The sequence below is a fragment of the Stegostoma tigrinum genome, unplaced genomic scaffold, assembly GCF_030684315.1.
Source record: "Stegostoma tigrinum isolate sSteTig4 unplaced genomic scaffold, sSteTig4.hap1 scaffold_101, whole genome shotgun sequence".
NCBI classification, from domain to species: Eukaryota; Metazoa; Chordata; class Chondrichthyes; order Orectolobiformes; family Stegostomatidae; genus Stegostoma; species Stegostoma tigrinum.
The window spans coordinates 391543-415425 of record NW_026728053.1 but is presented as its reverse complement, the minus strand read 5'-3'; the positions used below and the strand labels follow the sequence as shown (position 1 = coordinate 415425).

The 23883-nt window shown below is 46.6% G+C and overlaps 1 long non-coding RNA gene across 3 annotated transcripts in view; it reads right to left on the bottom strand.

Annotated features, from left to right (window-relative positions):
- The window catches only part of LOC132207565 (uncharacterized), a 49870-nt gene that overhangs the window by 13033 nt on the left and 12954 nt on the right, over positions 1-23883 (bottom strand). For 2 of the 3 annotated variants that reach the window (XR_009443576.1, XR_009443578.1), the window contains exon 1: positions 6295-6757. The exons of the other annotated variant lie outside the window; for it this stretch is intronic. This is a non-coding gene — a long non-coding RNA (uncharacterized LOC132207565). Of the gene's footprint in view, positions 1-6294; positions 6758-23883 lie in introns of those variants that run through there. 3 annotated transcript variants of the gene reach the window in all.

The following is a 23883-nucleotide window of genomic DNA, read 5'->3' as shown; positions in this document are numbered from 1 at the left end:
ATTTGCTAATGGGAGGAGGACATCACTAGCTCGGCAGTGTTTATTGTCCATCCCTCGTTGCCCAGGGGACAGTTCAGAGTCAATCATCTAGCTGTGGGTCTGCAGTCACATGTAGGCCAGACCATGTAAGGATGGCAGTTTCCTTTCCGAAAGGACATCAGTGAAGCAGGTGGGTTTTTCTGACATTTGACAATGGATTCATGGTCATCATTAGATTCTTCATTCATGATTTTCTTTTGTATTCAATTCAAATTCCACCACCTGCTGTGCTGGGATTTGAACACCGGTCCCCAGAATGTTATCTAAGTCTCTGAATTAACAATCCAGCAATAATACCACTCGGCTATTTCCTCCCCAACCTTGGAACAAGAAAACCTGTAGTTGACTCCCACATGGGGGAAAACACTGAACCAGGAGCTTCTTCAACAGGGTGATCGCCTCTCCTTACATTTTAAGATAGCTATGAATAATCAGGACCTTGGGGGAAGCTACGAAATTGGGGGAAGGAAAATTACATCAGTATTAGGTAGGAGCTGAGCAGTATTAATTGGGAGGAGCTTTGATTGAACAAGTCGGCATTTGATACGCGGGAGATATTTAAAGACCTACTGATCAGCGTTCAGAACTGGCCTATTCCAGGGAAGGAGGAATGACAAGGATGGCAATCTAAGGACATATGGACAGAAGAAATAAAGGAGTAGGTCATCTGTCTCTTCCAGCTCGCTCCGCCATTCAATAAGGTCATCGCTGATCTTTTGGCGGACTCAGTTCCACTTACCCTCCCATTCACCATAACACTCAATTCCTTTCCTGTTCAAAGATCTATCTGTCTTGGCCTTTAAAACATTCAACCAGGGAACCTTGACTGTTTCACTGAGCAGAGAATTCCACAGATTCACAACCCTTTGGATGAAGAAGCTCATCCTCAACTCAGTCTGAAATCTGTTCACCCTTATTTTGAGGCTGTGCCGCCTAGTTGTAATTTCACCCATCAGTGGAAACAACTTCCGTGTTTCTTTCCTATCTATTTCTTTCATCATTTTAAAAGGTGCTATTAGAACACCCCTCATTCTTCGAAGTCTCAGAGAGTGCAATCCAAGTCTCCTCAATCTCTCCCCATACAGCAACATTTTCAATTGTGGAATCAATCTTGTGAAGCTCCTTTGCACCCCCTCCACTGCCAGCACATCCTTTCTCAAGTGAGGAGACTAAAACTGTACAAACTATTCGACATCAAGCCTCACCAGCACCCTATACAACTGGAGCATCCCCTCCCGATTTTTAAACTCAATTCCTTTGCTGTTCAAAGATCTGTCTGTCTTGGCCTTTAAAACATGCAGCCGGGGAATAGCAGCATGCTACAATTTTTCACCATTTAACTAATACTCCATTTTGCCCTAATTGCTACCAAAATGGATAGTCTCACTTTTACCATCGTTGCACTCCATCTGCCATTGTCCATTCACTTACACTTTCTGCGTCCTTCTGCAGATGTTCATTATCCTCTTCACACAACACTAAAATGAGTGGTAGAGTAATCTGTGAACTGTAACTGAACATAGAAGAACACAACGCAGAACAGGCCCTTCGGCCCTCCATGTTGCGCCGACCTGTGAACTAATCGAAGCCCATTCCCCTGCACTATCCTATTGTCAACCATATGCTGATCCAAGGGCTGTTTAAATGCCCCTCATGTGGCTGAGTTAACTTCATTGGCAGACAGGGCATTCCACACCCTTACCACTCTCTGAGTAAAGAACCTGCCTCTGACATCTGTCTTAAATCCATCACCCCTCAAAGTGTAGCTGCACCCCCTTGTACAAGCTGAAGTCATCATCCTCGGAAAAAAACTCTCACTGTGCACCCTATCTAATCCACTGACCATCTTGTGTGTCTCTATTAAATCCCCTCTGAGCCTCCTTCTCTCCAATGAGAACAGACCCAAGTTCCTCAGCCTTTCTTCATAAGACCTTCGCTCCAGACCAGGCAACATTCTGGTAAATCTCCTCTGCACCTGTTCCAATGATTCCACATCCTTCCTGTAATGGAGCGACCACGCAATATTCAAACTGAGGCCGCACTAGCGTTTTGTAGAGTTGCAGCATGACATCACGTCTCCGCAACTCAATCCCTCTACCAATGAAACCTAAAACACCATCAGACTTCTGAACAGCACTATCAACCTGGGTGGCAATTTTCAGGAATCTATGTACATGGACACCACGATCCCTCTGCTCATCTCCACTGCCAAGAATCTTTCCGTTGACCCGGTGTTCTGCCTTCCTATTATTCCTCCCAAAGTGAAACACCTCACATTTATCCATATTAATCTCCATTTGCCAAATTTCGGGACAATTCTGCAGTTTATCCAAGTCTCCCTGCAACCTGCAACATTCTTCCACACTGTCCACCACTCCACCGACTTTAGTGTCATCTGCAAACTCACAAACCCATCCACCAATTCCTGCGTCCAAGTCATTTATACAAATGACAAACAGCAGTGGTCACAAAACAGATCCTTGAGGCACACCACGCGTTACCGGACTCCAGGCTGAATATTCTCCATCAACCACCACTGGTTGCCTTCTTACCGAAAGCCAGTTTCTAATCCAACTGGCTAAATCTCCCTCAATCCCGTGCCTCTGTATTTTCTCCGAGAGCCTACCATGGGGAAACTTATCAAAGGCTTTACTCAAGTCCATGAACACCACGCCAACTGCCCGACCCTCATCCACATGCTTGGTCACCTTCTCAAAAAACTCAATGACGTTTGTGAGACACGACCTGCCCTTGACGAATCCATGCTGACTATCTCCAATCAAGTTGTTGATTGTTGGATGATTATAAATCCTATCTCTTATAATCCTTTCCAAAATTTTTCCTGCAACACACCTAAGGCTCACAGGTCTATAATTGCCTGGGTCATTCCTACTGCCCCTCTTGAACAAGGGCACAACATTTGCAATCCTCCACTCCTCTGGTACTAAACCTGTAGACAATGAGGACTCCAAGATCAAGGCCAAAGGCTCCACCACCTCCTCCCTAGCATCCCAGACAATCCTCGGAAAAATCCTATCAGGCCCAGGGGCTTTACCTACCTTCACACGTTGTCGAATTGATGACACTTCCTCCTTACTAACCTTAACCCTTTCAATTCTAGTAGCCTCTAACTCAGTCACCTCCTCTACAATATTCTCCTGTCCCTCAGTGAAAACAGATCAGAAACATTCATTTAGCACCTCTCCAATCTCCACAGCGTCCACACACAACTTCCCACTTCTGTCTTTGACTGGCCCTATGCCTACCCAAGTCATCCTCTTATTCCTCACATACCTATCGAAAGCTTTCGGGTTCTCCTTTATTTACCTGCCAGTGACTGCTCGTGTACCCTCCTTGCTCTTCTTAACTCTCTCTTGAAATCCTTCCTAGCTAATCTGTAGCTCTCCATCACCTCATGTGAACCATCTGGTCTCATCGTCACATCAGCCTCCCTCTTCTGCTTAACAAGAGATGCAGGTTTTTTAGTAAACCACGGTTCCCTTAGCTGATCGCTTCCTCCCTGCCTGACAGGGACGTACCTATCAAGGACACGCAATATCTGTTCCTTAAACCAGCTCCACAATTCAATTGTCCCCATTGCCCTGCATTTTGCACACCCATTCTATGCCTCCTTAGTCTTGCCTAATCGCACTACAAGGGAGGAATGGAGAAGCCGATAGTGAATGGGACGATCAGAGGTTACAGCAGAACATAGATAGACTGGAGAGTTGGGCAGATAAATGGCAGATGGAGTTCAATCCGGGCAAATGCGAGGTGATGCATTTTGGAAGATCAAATTCAAGGACGAACTATACAGTAAATGGAAAAGTCTTGGGGAAAATTGATGAACAGAGAGATCTGGGTGTTCAGGTCCATTGTTCCCTGAAGGTGACAACGCAGGTCAATAGGGTGGTCTCGAAGGCATATGGCATGCTTTCCTTCATTGGATGGGGTATTGAGTACAAGACTTGCCAAGGTCACGTTGCAGTTGTATCGGACTTTGGTTTGGCCACATTTGGACTACTGTGCACAGTTCCAGTCGCCACATTACCAAAAGGTTGTGGATGCTTTGGAGAGGGTGCAGAGGAAGTTCACCAGGATGCTGCCTTGTATGGAGGGTGCTAGCCATGAAGAGAGGTTGAGTAGATTAGGATTATTTTCATGAGAAAGATGGAGATTGGGGGGGACCTGATTGAGGTCAACAAAATCATGAGGGTATAGACAGGGTGAACAGCAAAAAGCTTTTTACCCCCAGAGTGGAGGACTCAATTACGAGGGGTCATGAGTTCAAAGTGAGAGGAGCAAAGTTTAAGGGACATATGCATGGAAAGTTCTTTACACAGAGGTTGGTGGGCACCTGGAACGTGTTGCCAGCGGAGGTGGGAGACGCAGACACGTTAGCGTCTTTTAAGATATATTTGGACAGGTACGTGGATGGGCAGAGAGCAAATGGACACAGACCGTGAGAAAATAGGTGACAGGTGAGACAGAGGATCTTGATCGGCGCAGGCTTGGAGGGCTGAAGGACCTGTTCCTGTGCTGTAATTTTCTTAGTTGTTTTGACTGACTAGAGGGAGCGAGGGAGGGAGGAATGGATGGCTGGTGGGAGGGAGCGAGGACTGACTGGAAGAAGGAATGGATGACTGGAGGGAGCAAGAGGAAGGGGGGGCAAAGGGGCAGGAGGAGGAGGGGGGCAAAGGGGCAGGAGGAGGAGGGGGCAAAGGGGCAGGAGGAGGAGGGGGAAAAGGGGCAGGAGGAGGAGGGGGGAAAAGGGGCAGGAGGAGGAGGGGGGAAAAGGGGCAGGAGGAGGAGGGGGGAAAAGGGGCAGGAGGAGGAGGGGGCGGGGGGGCAAAGGGGCAGCAGGAGGAGGGGGGCAAAGGGGCAGGAGGAGGGGGGGCAAAGGGGCAGGAGGAGGGGGGGAACGGAGGAAGGGAGATGAACACAGCAGACAGGCTGACATCAGCTTCCCTGGCCTCTGATGCTGCATGTCCTGCTGTTTCATGCTCATGAACACCTCGTTACCTCCCATTCTCTTTTGTTTGTGTTTTATCACTCTTCCTCCCTCACTCTGATTCTCTCCCCCTCTCTCACCTCTGCTGGTCCTAATTTCACTCCCTTGTCATGCTCCTTTATTTCCATCTTTCTGTCCCTTTTCTCTCTCCCACCACAAACTCTCTCTCTTTCTCACTCTGGCTTTATTCACAGGGGGAGAGAGTACAAGAGCAAAGGAAACCAAAGCACGCAGCGCCTTCGGCTGAGAGAGAAATGAAGCACTGCCGGAGATTTTCCAAACCCTGACACGGGGGTTGCCTCTCTCTCTCTCTCTCGACATTCTCTGTGACTGCCCCATCAAACCCCACACCCATTCCCTTCCCATGGTGTCTCTCCACAAACCCACCTCCGGGTAGAAATGCAAACACAAGTTGCTGAAAATGCTCAGCATCTGTCAAGAAAAAGTCCCGAGGTAGCGTTTTGGATGCGATGACGCTTTCCCTCAGAGCTCCGGCCAGAAATGCTCTGAGACAGGGTCCCCTTGTAGTCGGAGAGCTGCGGGTCGATCTCGGCTGGTCGCTTGGCGCAGGGCATCAAGAGCTCCCCTCAGCCCCTGGAAGGGGTCTGTTCAGCCCCTAACTTTATACTGACCCTGGTTCTGTCCTTCCCTCATCCCCGGGAGCCCCTCCTGCCTTCCCACCTTGTCGTCGGAGTGCTATTCGGCTACGGAGGGTTGTGCGATAAAGATCCTACTTCCCACAGCGGCGGGGCGAGGGGGCATCCCCTCGCTCCGAAAACACCTCCTCCCATCTCATCTTGTGGCAGTGGCTGTTCGGCTGAAGAAAGCAGCTCTGCCCGTGACCCCAAACCTCCCTACAACACCCCTCTCCTAAACCAACCCCCACCACGACGCTTTTGCAGTAGCTGTAAGCCATTCAGTCACTGGGCTGTACGATAGTGACTCTCCCCATGTCCTCTCACTTCCAAGACGGCTATCCTCGAAACCCCACCCCATTCCATCCCCCGCCTTCCCTTTACCTTGTAGTACGAGAGCAGTAGGCTGTTCGGCTACGGAAACCCGCGCAGGGCTGTATAATGGACACCCTCCCAATGTCCCCAGCCTTCTCTCACCCGGGGAGGGCTATTCTCACCCCCAAAACATACATTCCCAACCCCTCGCTTGTGATAGGAGCGGCGCAGGATGTGAAACAGGGACCGTGCTCATGTCCCCAGTCCTCCCTTCACCCCAAACCCCGCTCTCACCTTGCAGTAGGAGATAGTTTTCGGCTACTCAGCCCCGGAAGGCGTCGCGGACCCGCGGCCGGGTGCTCGGGGAGCGCAGGCTCGGTGCCAGGCAGCTGTTCAGGCAGGTAGCTGTGCCCAGGAGCCGGGCGAAGAGGCCTTCTCCCACCTCGGATCCCCGCTCCCGGCAAAGGCGGCGCAGGGCTGAGCCACTGAGCAGCGAGCGCTCCGGCAGCCCGGATGCCTGCTCCCAGCCCGGTGGTCATGCTGGAGGCCGCTGGAGAACAGGAGGTTGTAGGGGTCCGGGAGCGTCGTGCGATGATCCCCGCTGCCGAACCGCTGGGTCCTCAGCCCACGCCTGGGAAAAGGGATCCAGACAGCGGACTCATCGCCGAGGCAGAGTCGGGGGTGGGAAAAGGCTTGAGTAGGACCAAGAGAGGAAGGGGATTGACTGAAAGGGAGAAAGAGACAGACTGTGTGTGTATGTGAGGGAGGGAGGGAGGGAGGTGGGGGGGGAGTAAAAATGCAGTCTGATTGCGGATGGCTTGGGTTCAAACAGAGATCTTTAAACTTTGTTCGAAAGAAACTCACCCTGCTGAGCGGGTGGAGAGGCTCGGATTGAGAGTAAGAGAGATGGAGGAAAAGGCGGGGGGAGGGGCGGCGCAGAGACAGCACAGAACAGGCCCTTCAGCCCACAATGTTGTGCCGACCATTGATCCTCATGTATGCACCCTCAAATTTCTGTGACCATATGCATGTCCAGCAGTCTCTTAAATGACCCCAATGACCTTGCTTCCACAACTGCTGCTGGCAACGCATTCCATGCTCTCACAACTCTCTGCGTAAAGAACCTGCCTCTGACATCCTCTCTATACTTTCCACCAACCAGCTTAAAACTATGACCCCTCGTGCTAGCCATTTCTGCCCTGGGAAATAGTCTCTGGCTATCAACTCTATCTATGCCTCTCATTATCTTGTATACCTCAATTAGGTCCCCTCTCCTCCTCCTTTTCTCCAATGAAAAGAGACCGAGCTCAGTCAACCTCTCTTCATAAGATAAGCCCTCCAGTCCAGGCAGCATCCTGGTAAACCTCCTCTGAACCCTCTCCAAAGCATCCACATCTTTCCTATAATACGGCGACCAGAACTGGACGCAGTATTCCAAGTGCGGTCTAACCAAAGTTTTATAGAGCTGCAACAAGATCTCACGACTCTTAAACTCAATCCCCCTGTTAATGAAAGCCAAAACACCATATGCTTTCTTAACAACCCTGTCCACTTGGGTGGCCATTTTAAGGGATCTATGTATCTGCACACCAAGATCCCTCTGTTCCTCCACGCTGCCAAGAATCCTATCCTTAATCCTGCACTCAGCTTTCAAATTCGGCCTTCCAAAATGCATCACCTCGCATTTATCTAGGTTGAACTCCATCTGCCACCTCTCAGCCCATCTCTGCATCCTGTCAATGTCCCGCTGCAGCCTACAACAGCCCTCTACACTGTCAACGACACCTCCGACCTTTGTGTCGTCTGCAAACTTGCTGACCCATCCTTCAATCCCCTCATCCAAGTCATTAATAAAAATTACAAACAGTAGAGGCCCAAGGACAGAGCCCTGTGGAACCCCACTCACCACTGACTTCCAGGCAGAATATTTTCCTTCTACTACCACTCGCTGTCTTCTGTTGGCCAGCCAATTCTGTATCCAAGCAGCTAAGTTCCCCTGTATCCCATTCTTCCTGACCTTCTGAATGAGCCTACCATGGGGAACCTTATCAAATGCCTTACTGAAGTCCATATACACCACATCCACAGCTCGACCCTCATCAACTTTTCTAGTCACATCCTCAAAAAACTCGATAAGGTTTGTAAGGCATGACCTACCCCTCACAAAGCCGTGTTGACTGTATTTGATCAAGCCATGCTCTTCCAGATGGTCATAAATCTTATCCCTCTGAATCCTTTCTAACACCTTGCAGACGACAGACGTGAGACTTACCGGTCTATAATTGCCGGGGATTTCCCTATTTCCTTTCTTGAAGAGAGGAATTACATTTGCCTCTCTCCAGTCCTCAGGTACGACTCCAGTGGAGAGCGAGGATGCAAAGATCTTCGCAAGTGGCGAAGCAATTGCATTTCTCGCTTCCCAAAGCAGCCGAGGACAAATCTGGTCCGGGCCTGGCGACTTGTCAATCTTAATGTTTGACAAAATTTTCAGCACATTAGCTTCCTCTATCTCTATCCATTCCAGCATGCACACCTGCTCTTCAAAGGTTTCATTCACTACAAAGTTCGTTTCTTTCGTAAAGACAGAAGCAAAAAAACTCATTTAGGTCTTCGCCTACCTCCTCAGGCTCCACACACAAGTTCCCTATGCTATCCCTGATCGGCCCTACTCTTTCTTTCATCATTCTCTTATTCCTCACCTAAGTGTAAAATGCCTTTGTGTTTTCCCGGATTCCTTCTGCCAAGCCTTTCTCGTGCCCCCTCCTGGCTCTCCTCAGACCATTTTTGAGCTCCTTCCTTGCCTGCATGTAATCCTCTCTAGCTGAACTTGACCCTAGCTTCCTCCACCTCATGTAAGCTACCTTCTTCCTTTTCACAAGAAGCTCCACCGCTCTCGTCATCCAAGGTTCCTTTATCTTACCCCTTCTTGCCTGTCTCAGAGGGACATATTAACTCATCACTCCCAACAACTGTTCCTTAAACAGTCTCCACATGTCTATAGTTCCCTTACCATGGAACAACTGCTCCCAGTCCATGCTTCCTAACTCATGTCTAATCGCATCATAGTTTCCTCTTCCCCAATTAAATATCCTCCCATTTTGCCTCATCCTCTCCTTCTCCATAGCTATGTAGAATGTGAGGCAGTTATGGTCACTATCACCAAAATGCTCTCCCACCACAAGATCTGATGCCTGCCCCGGCTCGTTTCCGAGCACCAAGTCCAGAATGGCCTCTCCCCTCGTCGGCCTCTCAACGTACTGCGTTAGGAAACCCTCCTGAGCACACCTTACAAAAACAGCTCCATTCAAATCTTCTGCTCGAAGGAGGTTCCCATCAATATTGGGAAAGTTAAAGTCACCCATTACAACAACCCTACTGCGTCCACACTTTTCCAAAATCTGTCGACCTATGCTTTCTTCAATCTCCCTGCTGCTATTGGGGGGCCTGTAGTAAACCCCTAACGAGGTGACTACTCCCTTGCTGTTCCTAATTTCCACCCATACTGACTCAGTAGGCAGATCTTCCTCGACAATGGAAGTTTCTGTAGCTGTGATACCCTCTCTGATTAGTAGTGCTACACCCCCTCCTCTTTCTCCCCCCTCCCTATTCTTTTTAAATGTTCTAAACCCTGGAAGACCCAGCAACCATTCCTGCCCATGAGAAACCTATGTCTCTGTTATGGCCACAACATCATAGCACCAGGTACTGATCCATGCTCTAAGTTCATCACTTTTATTCCTGATACTCCTTGCATTAAAGCAAACACACTTTAACCGATCCCTTGGTTCCTTCCCAGGAAAATCCTTCCCACTAGCTGGTCTACCTCTTGCTACTGCCTCACCTGCATCAACGCTCACCTCTGGTATACAGCTCAGGTTCCCACCCCCCTGCCATACTAGTTGAAACCCTCTCGAACTACTCGAGCAAACCTTCCACCCAGGACATTGGTCCCCTTCCAGTTCAGATGCAACCCGTCCTTCTTGTACAGGTCCCACCTTCCCCAGAAGGCATCCCAATTATCTACATATCTGAAGCCCTCCCTCCTACACCAGCTGCGTAGCCACGTGTTCAGCTGCGCTATATGATTGTTAATTGAGAGTACTGATGAATTTTGCTTATTGTTTCTGTGATCATCTCAACAATCCATTTGTCAACACAATAAAGTAGATACTGTTATTGTAAAACACCCCTGTAAATCCAAAGAAAATTTCAAGAGGGGCCAGATAAGTAGTGTTGGGGAACAAAGAAATGGCAGAGGAACTGAACAAGTATTTTGCATCAGTCTTCAGGTTGGAAGGCACCAGTCGTAGAACTTTAAGGGAGTCTGAAGCAGAAGTGAGTGCGGTGGCCATCACTAAGGAGAAGGTACAGGGGAAGCTGAAGGGTCTGTGTGGAATTTGTACATTCTCCCCATGTCCGCACGGGTCTCCGCCAGGTGCTCTGATTTCCATCCACAGTCCAAAGATGTGCAGGCAAGGTGGATCAGCCATGGCAAATGTGAGCTTGCCGGGACACAGTACAGGGCTGGGTCTTGGTGGGATGTTCTTGACGGAGATGGTGCAGACCCAATGGCCTCTTTCCGCTCTGTCGGAATTCTATAATTCCGAGAAGATGGTAAATTACATGGACCAGATGGACTGCCCCCCAGAGTTCTGAAGGAGATAAGTAAGAAGACCATGCAGGTATTGATGATCTTTCAGGAATTACTGGAGTCAGGGTGGGTCCCAAAGGAGTACAAAATGGCAAATATAACACCCCTGTTTAAAATGGAGGGAGGCAAAAGACAAGAAATTAAAAGACGAGAAAAACCTGTTAGCCTGATGCTGGTCATTCGGTCAGATTTTAGAATCCATTATTAAGGATGAGATCGGAGAGTACTTGGAAGGACATGGTAATACTTGGAACTACATGTTAAATTGGGCTGAGAAAACACAACTTTGTCAAGGGAAGGTCTCTGTTAGATTCTTTGAGAATGTAACCAGTGGGTAAAAACAAAAGGGAGCCATTGAACTTTATCTGTTTGGATTTTCAGAAAGCCTTTGACAAGGTGCCACACAGGACGCTTCAAAATAAAAAAAATGAGCTTATTGTGTTAGGGAGTAGGTACTGGCATGGATAGAGGATCGGCTAACTGGCAGAATGCAGAGAGTGGCAATAAAAGGGTCTTTTGCAGGATGGCAGCCAGCAACTACAGGAGTTCCACAGTCATCAGAGTTCAGACAACAGCCATTCACGTTATACATCAGCAATCTGGACAAAGGAACTAATGGTATTGTTGTCCACAGGGCGTTGTTGCTAAGTTTGCAGATGACATTTCGATAGGTGGAGAGGCAAGTAGTGTTGAGGAAGTGGGGAGGTCACAGAGAGTCTGTAGAGAAGTGGCAGTACAGGCATAGGCTATTTTCTAAATGGGGAAAGGCTTCAGAAACCTGAAGCACAAAGATGCCCCAGTTCAGGATTCTTTTAACATGCAGGTTCGGTTGGCAGTTGGGAAGGCAAATGCAATGTCAGCATTCATTTCAAGACGGCAAAAATACAAGAGCAGAGATGTATTGCTGAGGCTGTGTAAGGCTCTGGTCATATTGCATTTGGAATATTAAGAGCAGTTTTTGGCCATCTGTCTAAGGAAGGATGTGCTGGCCTTTGTCAGGGTCTAGAGGAGGTTCTCAAACATAATCTTGGCGATGAAGGGACTGTCATGTGAGGAATGGCTGAGAACTCTGGGTCTGTACTCGATGGAGTTTAGAAGGATGAAGGGGGCACACTGAAGGTAATTCAGGCCTGGATAGAGTGGACATGGAGATGATGTTTCCACGAGTAGGAGAGACCAGGACCTGGGGGCACAGCCTCAGAGTCAAAGGGACTACCCTTCAGGATGGAGATGAGGAGGAATTTATTCAGTCAGAAAGTTGTGAATCTGTGGAACTCGTTGATGCAGAAACCTGTGGAGGCCAAGTCAGAGTTGATTTCAGGCATAGATAGATATGTTCTTGCTTAGTATGGACACAGGAGAATGGGATTGAGAATGATTGATCCCACTCAATGGGCTGAATGGTCTAATTCTGTTCTTAAATCTTCAGGTCTAAAACACTGGAATGAATCAGTTCAGTGTCATTTTTATTGCACTGCAAGGACAGTAGCTCTCCAAAAGACCGAACAGATTTTCTCACGCTGTTGTGGCAAACCTATTCAATAACTGGCAACAATGCTCCTATTGCGCCTCTCTCAGCCGATGCTAGTTAGTTCTCCTACTCATCGTAACTGGACCATCCTGGTATTACTGGCACTAGTGCCATGTTTAAAGGCTATTGTGAACCAGTAAAATGCTCAGAATCCAGAACTGCCTTGTACAGTTCATAGCATTTGTCCCAGACAGGGCAGGAAAGAGGAAATTAGCACCTTATTTTACAGTTAGGGACCTGGAAGTCCTGGTGGATGGATTGGTGCAGTGCAGAACTGTCCTCTTTCCCAAGGACAAGCACAGGAGGCCATGACACAAGACTCGGCCAGACTCATCTGAGGCTGTCCAGTGTCAATGCAGTCTCAACCACCAAAAGAACCATCCAGCAGTGCTGCAAGATCAGTGACCCCTGCTCCAACAGAAGAGCCTCATTGTTCTGTGCTACCTCACATTCACACTCTCTCTAATTCTGCACCACCCTTCAGCACAGCTCATGTAATACCATTCTCACCAAAGCATTCAATGTCTGTCTTCGCTTGCTCTCGTCTACTTGAGGCCCCAAGGCTATTATTCCTGTATGCTCTCTGTGCCTCTTGCTCTCACCCAGGAGACCTCACCTCCCTTCCCAAACATACATGAGCACGAACAAATGCACCAGCTCATTTCATCTCACTCAATCCCTCCCTTTGTTTCATTCCAGGTAAAACAGCCCACAGCAGGGCAGAAAGAGCCAACACAGGTAGAGATAATAAAATGTGAGGCTGGATGAACACAGCAGGCCAAGCAGCATCACAGGTAGTGAGGTGTCTAACGTTTGACTTCTCACAACCTATGAGGATAGTGTCCTGACCATGATCATTCTGAGCAGCCAACTGATTGCCTCCAAGCCCCTCGAGTGATATCAGACAATGCCCTGGAGTTACCTAGATCTGCTGCCTGGAACTGCCTCCCTTGACTACAGACCATTCCCCTCAGAACATGAAGCATGACCATGAGGTTGGAGACAATGCAACGCGTTCTGTGCTTCTGCAGCTGGCACATGCTGCAGGTGTGAGATCAACATATCACGGTGCTGAACGGCAACACATCCACTCCTTTGATTGATGACTGCTGACAAACATGACAAGCTGTCTGGCTTGGTCTCGATGACAAAAAGTTAATCAATATACTAGCATTATGAGTCTGTGAGATGTGGCAGAGGGGGCAACCCATAAAAAGACAAGGCAAATGAAGACAAGGCAGAGGAGCTGTTAGCATTCATGCAGGGACAAAATGAGAGTGGAGAGCTCAAGCAAGGTGTCCTGATGTGTAACGTGGCCCAATACACGAATGGGTGCCTGTTCCTGCATATAAAAGTGCCCTGGCAGCAGCACTGCAATGAGGGGGGCTGCTGCAATCCAAAATGCAGCAATGAAGTACAGAAGAGTACTGAAAGCAGATCTGAGATGTGCCATGATGTGCTGAGGCTGGAACATGCCACATGTCAAAACTGTGGACATGGGGTGCTACTGATGGGTGTGGCTGGAGATGCTGGTGACTAGTGTCCAAGTTGGGGGTCCAGAGGAGCATTGAGCAATGTGGAAGCACCACACACCCACTCTGAATTTCATTTCGGTAATTCTCAGCATCTAGTTCCTGTCTGGCAGGTAGAAAAAGGGAATAATTATTAATGAGGGTGGTACTGAGAAATAATCTATGCCTTTCAGTGCTCCCTAGCACGAATTTCAGCTCAATGTCTGCAATTTTACTGCAAAATGAAACATTTTGGTTTTGACATTCAGAAGGAACTTGAGCTGCAATCAATATGACGGGTACGCACCAAATGAAGAATGTCAAAATTGACAGTCGCAAAAATGATTTAATATTGGAACACATCTCATGCAGACAAAGCTCAACTTTATACAAATGAAAAATTGGAGGTCACGTGGGGTGCAGAGAAGGACACCGAAAGATTAACCCCGGACTTTCATCTCCAAGTCCTAGAATTATAACCAGCTTGGACTGAAGGAAAATAAAATTCTCTCCGCTTGCAAGGATTCCCCAATATACTGTCACAGTCTTAATACATTTCCAAGTGAAGTGCATAACATTATTCCTAAATGGAGCTTACTAAACAATCTGACTGAGATAAGCTGAACGACAATTAGCCTGGAAAATACCACAATGGCACAGTTAATGCTCTTCAAGATACTGGCTAGGTTAAAAAGTCTCAGTTATGAGATAGACTGGTATGCTGGGTTTGTTTTCCTTGGAGCAGAGGAGGCGGTGGTGTGGGTGGGGATCTGATTGAGGCAGAGAAAATTATGACAGGCACGGGCAGAATACATGGTGAGAATCCATTCCCCATGGCACATGTGTCTAAGACCAGATGGCACAAGTTTAAGGTGAGGATTAAATGCTTTGGAGGAAGTCTGAAAGCTTTTTCATCTAAAAAGTGATAGACATATGGAGCACACTGCTTGAGAGGGTTTTTGATGCAGGTATTCTCAACATTTAAAAAGCATCTGGGATGAGCATTTAAAATGCTAGGTCAAAGTAGGCTCTGGACCAAGTGTTGACAAATGAGATTAGTGCAGCTTGGTGTTTGTTGGTCGGCATAGATATGGTGTTTCTATGCTGTATGACTCTATGAGATTGAGGGTCATATGAAAATTTATTCTACGTCTGGCCGTTTATTCCTTGACATTAACTGGATGATGATCATATTGTGTATTTTATACATGTCATTCTCCAGCACTAACATTTGTCACCGTGAAGAGCATTACAATCAGAATGTCAAGATGTCTACATGATCCTGGGCAGATCTGACCAAATGGAATCAAAAGTATATCAGTTTAAATTTTATGATTTAAAACAAAAGTCGCTAAAACTGTCAACTACTTTATCTGTTGAACTGAAATGAAACTAGAACATACTGAAACCTTATGTCAACAATACTCGGATTGATTTTAATCAGTCCACAATCTTCACATTTACTTAACTGATCCTGTACATATCAAAATCCAATATGTCGCATGCAGTTTAGTGCACCTTAGGACAATCTAAACTTACATTAAAGTGTAAATCATACATAGGGATCAAAGACGTTCAGCAGCTAGTTCAGACACATTTCGACACAGAGTGGCACGTTGACCAAATCCTTGTGATTTTGTTCCAAACCATCATAAATGGTCGTTGAACAGTTGATTACTTCAGTCACATTTAGAAGTTGCTCATTTTGTGTCAATTTGTGTTGATCCAAGACGCGTTGTGCTGTGTGCAACTCCAACAGATACACGACAAAGGAGGAAGAAAACTAACTTCGATTATAGTTTTAACTTATTGGAGCTATTAAATAAAATTAATTCCTGTATTTGGCCCAGAAATAAATACAAGGATTCACAAAAGTACTCTGGAATGATGGAAACAGGCCATTTCCTTCTCAAATGCAACATGTCAAATCCAACGAGGGAACCGTCAGTGATGCTGGTCATATTCTGTTGTTTGGTTCAGTAATTCCTGCAGAACAATGGTGGAGGAACAGTAGCTTTGTAAGTCATGAAGCCCTCCTTTATATTTATGAAGCAGGACTCAAAACAATTTAACCTGAAACATCCATCTTTTTCAAGCGATGTTCATTCTCACTACATCCAAATCCAAAGTACAATCTAATTGGCTCTTTCTCCGTTTCAAATAGTGGATCTTACAACCTTTATTTCACTTCTGGTCATCAGCATTCTTTTAAATCACACTATGCCACAGCTATTAAGTGTGTTAATTATATGTTCTTGTTAATTTTAAAAAGATGCTCTGTTACCTCGGTTTTGAACGAGATTTCTCTTGTAATTTTGCTATTTTGTCATACATATGGTATGTTCTACAGCGTCTACCAAAAATAATTAGTAGTTAAGCAAGTATCAATTCAACGTTAGTTCACATGATGCCAACAAAATCTGGCAAACTTTGTCAAAACATCGAATGCCAGTCAAACCACTCTAAATATAACAGAACCTCCATAAATAAAATCTAATGGCAATATGAGGAATGAAGCTCCCAGAGATATGCATTCATGTGACTGAAATCATTTATTTTCTCGGCTTCTAACCCTTCCACAGGCAGCAAGATCCTGGCCCATGAACCTTCACTGCTTTAAAAAAATTCCTCCTAACATCCCCCTACATCTTTTCCCCAAAACATCAATGCATTCCATTCTCCTTGTAACATCATCTATCAGCCATAGGAACACAGACTTTCCACGTTTATCTTACCCCAACCAATCATAATCCTTTATGTCTCCATTCACTACTTATTAATCCCCTGTACTCCAATGAAAATAGCATTAGTTAAATTTGTTGATAAAATGTCACATTCTTAAAACAAGTTGGGTAAATTTCATCATTATTACTCAACACTACCAAAATTATTACTCTTTAAGTTTAGTCACCAGATTTGGGTGTATCATTCCAGTCCTATTTCAAGGTTCAGGATAACTTCTTTGTCTTAGCACTGCATGAGCTACATTATAAAGCCCCATCCCACAGATACGAAGGTGGGAAGAAACACATAAAATCTGGAGGGCACTGTGTGTACATGTGTGGAAGTTCTGGGGAACTGTCAAGCAGCCTGCCTATCCTTTGACCTCCTGAGACTAATTGATGGCAATTTAAGGGATCCCCTCTATTGCGTAAGGAGATAGATGTCAATCAGAAAGGCAGTCAGGTTGAGATGCACAATCCAGCCTAGAAAAAGTGAGTTGGTAGGGGAACATCATTCACAGGTCCCTTGGCCTGATCCTAGGCACTTCACGCTCTTAAATGCTCATCCACCCTTTTAACAACCCCTAACAACCCTCAACCACTCCGTACCCCTCGTCGGGGACCCGCCATCCAGCCAACAGCAACTTCAGACTCTTCTGGCCTCTAAGTGGCCAGGATATCTACAAGGTAGAACTTCTATCCAAGACGGCACCCCGATGTCCTGCCTCCAGCCATTTAATGTTGCAGGGCAGCTGTGAAGAGCATGGGCAGGGTCCCATTTGGCATTTCAACTGGGAGAGACCTGAGCAGGAGCTGGGGCAACAGCACCATGTTGAGTACTATTTATCGGACCAAAAATTCCATATCCTAAGCATTCTCTCCAATGTTCTGCCAATTCAACAGTCAGTGCCCAAGGTTAGTGGAAAACCAGAAATAAGGAAAGAGTTCAAAGCCGAGAAATAGAAAAGAAACAGACAACAAAAGCGTATTTAAAGAAATGAAAAGAAAGAAAGAAGTCAAAGTGAACGCAGATCCCTTCAAGGATGGAGGCGGCAAAAATAATAATGGGGAATCAGGAAATGGCAAATGAGACAAATAAATACTTCATATGAGTCTCCATAGCAAAAGAAACAAATACAATCTCAAAATTACTTACTTAACAAGGTACAAAAAGCAGACAGGAAATATCACCAGAGAAAAGGTGCTCGGGAAACTAATGGGGCTAAAGGTCAATAGGTATCCTGGACCTGATGTACCCTGCACTAGGATATTAAAAGATGTAGCTACAGAGATACTGGATGCACTAGCAGTAATCTTCCAAATATCCCGGGAATCTGGAACATTTCAAGCAGTAGATTGGAATACTGCCAATGTAACAACTTCATATGAAAAGGAAGGATGACAAAAAATAGGCAACCTCTCATTAGGAAAATATTGCAGTCTGTTATAAAAGATGCAACAGCAGGTCATGTGGTCTGGCAATACTATGGCTTTAAGAGGTGTATTTTGTCCTGGTTTGTGTTCTTCTCTAAAGGCCCGAGAGGCCTTGGGGTTTTATTTTTTGAAGTTGTAACAACAAAAGCAGCATGAATGGGTAACTTCCGAAGAAGGGGCTCGACCCAAAACATCAGCTTTCCTGCTCCTCTGATGCTGCTTGGCCTGTTGTGTTCATGCAGCTCGACACCTTGTTATCTCAGATTCTCCAGCATCGGCAGTTCTTACTATCTCAGTATGAATGGGTCATGTCAGGCTCCCACAGAACCAAGGTTTTAGTTTAGATTTCGACAGTTGTTGAGGTTTGAAGTTGGCCGTGGAAGCTGTTATCTCTCTCCATATCTCCCCATCTCTCTCTGTGTTACAGCTAAAAGCAGGGGTTCTCTTTCTGTGACCAGAATCATGTGAGACAATCTGTTTTACTGTCTTTGCCTTTGCCAAGGTGTGTTTATGGGATATTATTATATTGGAACAGTTGTTGTTTGGTAGTTAAGTAATATATTATTCAATTAAGTTTTCCAGTAGAGTTAAACTAATCTCAATTCTTCTTTCTTTTGTCTGCATTTTAACTAGGGGGAAAGTGGTTTTGCTTAAATCTGAGTGGTGTGCCGAATCGATTTACATCGAGAACACAGCACCCTAGACTTGTCTTTAAATAAAAGTTGGAGTCTAGGTTATCTCCTTGATACATATTTGTTGGGGACTTGGTCTAGTCCATAACTGTGGAAGTAGATAATATAATCAAGCAAAGTCAGCATGGCTTCATGGTGGGGAAATTGTGCCTGACAATTTTTAAAAAATTCTTTGAGTAAGTAACAGACAGGATGGATAAAACAGAACCAGTAGAAGTATTGTGTTTGGATTTTAAAATGGCACTTGAAAAAATATCGCCCTAAGTTTACCTAATATAAGAAAAAAAACACATAATTTTGGGATAGTATATTAGCATGTTTTCAGAATTGGTCAAAGAATAGAAAATAGGCAGTTGGGCTGAAGGGAGAGATAATGGGAACTGCAGATGCTGGAGAATCCAAGATAACAAAGTGTGAAGCTGGATGAACACAACAGGCCAAGTAGCAGTGACAATGGGAACTGCAGATGCTGGAGAATCCAAGATAATAAACTCTGATGAAGGGTCTAGGCCCGAAACGTCAGCTTTTGTGCTCCTGAGACACTGCTGGGCCTGCTGTGTTCATCCAGCCTCACATTTTATTGTCTAGGCCAAGTAGCATCTTAGGAGCACAAAAGCTGAAGTTTTGGGCCGACACTGTTCATCAGGGATGCGGAGAGGGTTCTGAAATAAATAGGGAGAGAGCGGGAGGCGGACCGAAGATGGATAGAGGAGAAGATAGGTGGAGAGGAGAGTGTAGGTGGGGAGGTGGAGAGGGGATAGGTCAGTCCAGGGAGGACAGACAGATCAAGGAGGCTGGATGAGGTTACTAAGTGGTAAATGGAGGTGTGGCTTGAGGTGGGAGGAGGGTTTAGGTGAGAGGAAGAACAGGTTAGGTAGGCGGGGATGAGCTGGGCTGGTTTTGGGATGCAGTGGTGGGAGGGGATGAGCTGGGCTGGTTTTGGGGTGCAGTGGGGGAGGGGGAGATTTTAAAACTCACGCAGCCCACATTCATACCATTGGGCTGTAGGGTTCCCAAGCGGAATATGAGTGGCTGTTCCTGCAACCTTCGGGTGGCATCATTATGGCACTGCAGGATGCCCATGATGGACATGTCGTCTAAGGAATGGGAGGGGGAGTTAAAATGGTTCGCAACTGGGGGGTGCACGTGTTTATAGAACAGAGAACATTACAGCACAGTACAGGCCGTTCAGCTCTTGATGCTGTGCCGACCTGTCATACTGATCTGAAGCCCATCTAACCTACACTATTCCATGTATGTCCATATGCTTATCCAATGACGACTTAAATGTACCTAAAGTTGGTGAATCTACGACTGTTGCAGGCAAAGCGTTCCATTCCCTGACTACTCTCTGAGTAAAGAAACCACCTCTGACATCTGTCCGGTATCTTTCACCCCTCAATTTAAAGCTAAGCCCCCTCGTGCTCGCCGTCACCATCCTAGGATAAAGGCTCTAACTCTCTGATTATTTTATATGTTTCAATGAAGTCACCTCTCAAACTTTTTCTCTCTAACGAAATTGCGAACCGAGTGGAGGTGTTCTGCAAAGCGCTTCCCAAGCCTCCGCTTGGTTTCCCCAATGTAGAGGAAGCTACACCGGGTACAGTGGATACAGTATACTACATTGGCAGATGTGCAGGTGAGCATCTGCTTAATATGGAAAGTCATCTTGGGGCTTTGGATGGGGGTGAGGGAGGAGGTGTGGGAGCAAGTGTGGCACTTCCTGCGTTTGCACGGGAACGTGCTGGGTGTGGTGGGATTGGAGGGGAGTGTGGAGTGGACAAGGGAGTCACTCCGGAAGGCAGACAAGGGTGGGGATGGGAAAATGTCTTGGGTGCTGGGGTTGGATCGTAGATGGCGGAAGTGTTAGTTAGGCTGAAGGGAGGTGTAACTAATGGAGTACCACAGGGATCAGTGCTGGATCCATACTTATTGTCAATAAAATATTACTGACTTATATACTTGAAGCAAACATACTATTGCCAGGTTTGCAGATGACATAAAAATAAGTGGGAAGGCTATTCAGTTCCAAGAACGACCAGGAGGCTGAAATGTTCAAAAGCAGAAGCTTGATTATGAAACAAAAAAACTCAACAGGTCTGGCAGCATCAGTGAAGAGAAAACAAAGCCAATGCTTTGAGTCCAACAATCCAAAGTTAGAACATAGAACAGACAACAGTACAGCACAGAACAGGCCCTTCAGCCCACGATGTTGTGCCGGCCATTGATCCTCATGTATGCACCCTCAAATTTCTGTGACCAGATGCATGTCCAGCAGTCTCTTACATGTCCCCAATGACCTTGCTTCCACAACTGCTGCTGGCAACGCATTCCATGCTCTCACAACTCTCTGTGTAAAGAACCCTCCTCTGACATCCCCTCTTTACTTTCCTCCAACCAACTTAAAACTATGACCCCTCGTGTTAGCCATTTCTGCCCTGGGAAATAGTCTCTGGCTATCAACTCTATCTATGCCTCTCATTATCTTGTATACCTCAATTAGGTCCCCTCTCCTCCTCCTTTTCTCCAATGAACAAAGTCCGAGCTCAGTCAAACTCTCTTCATCAGATAAGCCCTCCAGTCCAAGCAGCATCCTGGTAAACCTCCCCTGAACCTACTCCAAAGCATCCACATCTTTCCTACAATAGGGTGACCAGAACTGGATGCAGTATTCCAAGTGCGGTCTAACCAAAGTTTTATAGAGCTGCAACAAGATCTCACAACTCTTAAACTCAATCCCCCTGCTAATCAAAGCCAAAACACCATATGCTTTCTTAACAACCCTGTCCACTTGGGTGGCCATTTTCAGGGATCTATGTATCTGCACACCAAGATCCCTCTGTTCCTCCACGCTGCCAAGAATCCTATCCTTAATCCTGTACTCAGCTTTCAAATTCGACCTTCCAAAACGCATCACCTCGCATTTATCCAGGTTGAACTCCATCTGCCACCTCTCAGCCCATCTCTGCATCCTGTCAATGTCCCGCTGCAGCCTACAACAGCCCTCTATACTGTCAACGACACCTCCGACCTTCGTGTCGTCTGCAAACTTGCTGACCCATCCTTCAACCCCCTCATCCAAGTCCTGTATCCAGACAGGTACGTTCCCCTGTACCCCATTCCTCCTGACCTTCTGAATGAGCCTACCATGGAGAACCTTATCAAATGCCTTGCTGAAGTCCATATACACCACATCCACAGCTCAACCCTCATCAACGTTTCTAGTCACATCCTCAAAGAACTCGATAAGGTTTGTGAAGCATGACCTGCCCCTCACAAAGCCGTGTTGACTGCATTTAATCAAGACATGCTCTTCCAGATGCTCTTAAATCCTATCCCTCAGAATCCTTTCTAACACCTTGCAGACGACAGGCGTGAGACTTACTGGTCTGTAATTGCCGGGGATTTCCCTATTTCCTTTCTTGAAGAGAGGAATTACATTTGCCTCTCTCCAGTCCTCAGGTACGACTCCAGTGGAGAGCGAGGATGCAAAGATCTTCGCGAGTGGCGAAGCAATTGCATTTCTCGTTTCCCAAAGCAGCCGGGGACAAATCTGGTCCAGGCCTGGCGGCTTGTCAATCTTCATGTTTGACAAAATTTTCAGCACATCAGCTTCCTCTATTTCTCTCCATTCCAGCAAGCACACCTGCTCTTCAAAGGTTTCATTCACTACAAAGTTCGTTTCTTTCGTAAAGACAGAAGCAAAAAACTCATTTAGGGCTTCCCCTACCTCCTCAGACTCCACACACACAAGTTCCCTATGCTATCCCTGATCGGCCCGACTCTTTCTTTCATCATTCTCTTATTCCTCACCTAAGTGTAAAATGCCTTTGTGTCCTCCCTAATCCGTTCTGCCAAGCCTTTCTCGTGCCCCCTCCTGGCTCTCCTCAGACCATTTTTGAGCTCTTTCCTCGCCTGCCTGTAATCCTCTAGAGCTCAGCTTGCCCCTAGCTTCCTCCACCTTATGTAAGCTACCTTCTTCCTTTTGGCGACAAGCTCCACCGCTCTCGTCATCCAAGGTTCCTTTATCTTACCCCTTCTTGCCTGTCTCAGAGGGAAATATTTATTCTTCACTCGCAACAACTGTTCCTTCAACAGTCTCCACATGTCTATAGGGCCTTTACCATGCAACAACTGCTCCCAGTCCATGCTTCCTAACTCATGTCTAATCGCATCATAGTTTCCTCTTCCCCAATTAAATATCCTCCCATTTTGCCTAATCCTCTCCTTCTCCATAGCTCTGTAGAATGTGAGGCAGTTATGGTCACTATCACCAAAATGCTCTCCCACCACAAGATCTGATACCTGCCCCGGCTCGTTTCCGAGCACCAAGTCTAGAATGGCCTCTCCCCTCGTTGGCCTGTCAACGTACTGAGTTAGGAAACCCTCCTGAACACACCTTACAAAAACAGCTCCATTCAAATCTTCTGCTCGAAGGTAGTTCCAATCAATATTGGGAAAGTTAAAGTCAGCCATTACAACAACCCTATTACGTCCACACTTTTCCAAAATCTGCCGACCTATGCTTTCTTCAACCTCCCTGCTGCGATTGGGGGGCCTGTAGTAAACCCCTAACGAGGTGACTACTCCCTTGCTGTTCCCAATTTCCACCCACACTGACTCAGTAGGCAGATCTTCTTCGACAATGGAAGCTTCTGTAGCTGTGATATATCTCTGATTAGTAGTGCTACACTCCCTCCTCTTTCTCCCCCCTCCCTATTCTTTTTAAATGCTCTAAACCCTGGAACATCCAGCAACCATTCCTGCCCCTGAGAAACCCATGTCTCTGTTATGGCCACAACAACATAGCACCAGGTACTGATTCATGCTCTAAGTTCATCACTTTTATTCCTGATACTCCTTGCATTAAAGCAAAAACACTTTAACTGATCCCTTGGTTCCTTCCCAGGAAAATCCTTCCCACTAGCTGGTCTACCTCTTGCTATTGCCTCACCTGCATCAACTCTCACCTCCGGTATACAGCTCAGGTTCCCACCCACCTGCCATACTAGTTTAAACCCTCTCAAACTACTCGAGCAAACCTTCCACCCAGGACATTGGTCCCCTTCCAGTTCAGATGCAACCCGTCCATCTTGTACACGTCCCACCTTCCCCAGAAGGCATCCCAATTGTCTACATAACTGAAGCCCTCCCTCCTACACCAGCTGCGCAGCCACGTGTTAAGCTGCGCCCGCTCCCTGTTCCTCGCCTCGCTATCTCGTGGCACCGGTAGTAAACGAGAGAACACTACTCTGTTCGTCCTGCTTTGCAGCTTCCATCCTAACTCCCTGAAATCACTTTTTATATCCTCAATCCTTTTTCTGGCTTTATCATTAGTGCC